This window comes from Gopherus flavomarginatus, chromosome 5, assembly GCF_025201925.1.
Source record: "Gopherus flavomarginatus isolate rGopFla2 chromosome 5, rGopFla2.mat.asm, whole genome shotgun sequence".
NCBI lineage: Eukaryota > Metazoa > Chordata > Testudines > Testudinidae > Gopherus > Gopherus flavomarginatus.
The window spans coordinates 29,658,752-29,660,494 of record NC_066621.1 but is presented as its reverse complement, the minus strand read 5'-3'; the positions used below and the strand labels follow the sequence as shown (position 1 = coordinate 29,660,494).

General features: G+C 46.3%; 1 long non-coding RNA gene across 1 annotated transcript; it reads right to left on the bottom strand.

The window, feature by feature from the left end:
* Positions 1-8: 8 nt before the first annotated feature.
* Positions 9-474, bottom strand: LOC127052677 (uncharacterized). Its single transcript, XR_007774857.1, has 2 exons — positions 377-474; positions 9-208 (listed from the first exon to the last, which is right to left on the bottom strand). It is a non-coding gene; the product is annotated as an uncharacterized LOC127052677 (long non-coding RNA).
* Between the last annotated feature and the right edge of the window lie 1,269 nt (positions 475-1,743).

The following is a 1,743-nucleotide window of genomic DNA, read 5'->3' as shown; positions in this document are numbered from 1 at the left end:
TGAGTTCCCTGTCAGGGAACTCAGAAGGGCCTTAAGGAAACCAGAATACAGCAGGAAATCTGCAGGGAAAAGCAAAAAAAATACATGTGCTGAGTGTGGGAAAAACTTCACTTACAGATCAGGCCTTTCTCAACATCAGAGAATCCACACAGGGGAGAGGCCCTGTGAATGCAATGAGTGCGGGAAAACTTTCAGTCGCAGCTCGCACCTTATTGGGCATCAGAGAATCAACACAGGGAAGAGATCCTATGAATGCAGTGAGTACGGGAAAACTTTCAGTCGCAGCTCACACCTTATTCGGCATCAGAGAATCCACACACAGGAGGGGTCCTATGAATGCAGTGAGTGCGGGAAAACCTTCAATCGCAGCTCTCACCTTATTCAGCATCAGAGAATCCACACGAGCAAGAAGCCCCGTGAATGCCGTCAGCAGGCCTGCACAACTCGTAAAGTGGTGATGTAGAGAAATCTCTGTATTAACTATCTATATAAACCTTTATAACGTTATAATGTTGTATTGTGTTATTTTGTATTAAGTATCTTTATCTTTATGACATTGCATCCGGCATGATGTTATTTTGTAATTCATATGACTTGACATTGTGCCTCTCTATTTTCATACAACTTTGTATTAGATCCCTATATAGAAAATTGGTAGAAAACTTTGTATCAAATGTTATAGCCCCTAAGGATAGTATAGTTAAAGTAAAAGAAAACATGTGCCTTTTTACTCTGTAATCAATTGCTCTATTGACTGAATGAGGTGTGAATGAGTGAGGCTTGGAAGACACCCACTTCCAGACAGCTACAACAGTTGAAGAGGGAATGGGAGCCAGAGCAAAGGACAATACAACTTGTCAAGTGGGCCCAATAAAGAAGAGAAGACATATTGATGACCTCAGGGATTAGAAGCAAGCACCTTCTTTAGAAAACACCCTCTTTGAGCAGCATTGGGACAACACCCAGAGAAAAGCAGCACAAAGACCAACGGACACAGACCCAGATTTTGAATCTGGTCTAGATTTGCATAAGAGGGAAGCTGCTATAAATGCGAGGTGTCTTGCAGAAGGACCCCGGATCTCGTCTTGTCACCATCGGACCATCGATTTGGATTGGTAGAAGCCCGGCTCCACCCCTCCCCCATCTAACTCACCTGGCCAGTGCAGTTAAGGGGAGCAACTAATTGGTAACAACAGCAAGATGGAGTGTGTTTATGTCTGTGTGTGTGCGTGAATGCATGACTGTGATATATATCTCATGTGCATATCATAGAGTATTAATTGATACCTGTATTACTAATAAATGTGGCATTTTGCCTTAATCCCCCTGAAAAGTTCCTGTACAGTACTTTGAGTAAAACAGCGAGGGCCACAATACTCCAAAGAAAACAGCTGAGGACCGAAACCTCCCGGCCCTGCGGAAACACCCCTCACTCAGGACCTCCCAGCCTAGCGGAAACACCCCGCCCAGCCCTGCAGAAAGAAACCCTCCTTCCCCAGCGCCGCCCCACCAAAACAGCAGTGGGTCAAAAAGGAAGGTTGGTGGTGGGAAGGTGTTACCTGATGTTAAATCAACCAGGGACTCCCTGCTAAAGAGGTGGCTGGGAGCCCTCAGGGTCAAATTAAAGGGCCTGGGGCTCTGACGTCTGGGGGAACCTGGAGCTTTTCAGGGCTGGGGCAGGGATTTAAAGGTCCCTGAGCTCCTGCTGCTGAGGGGAGCCTGAGCCCTTGAAATCCCAGCCTC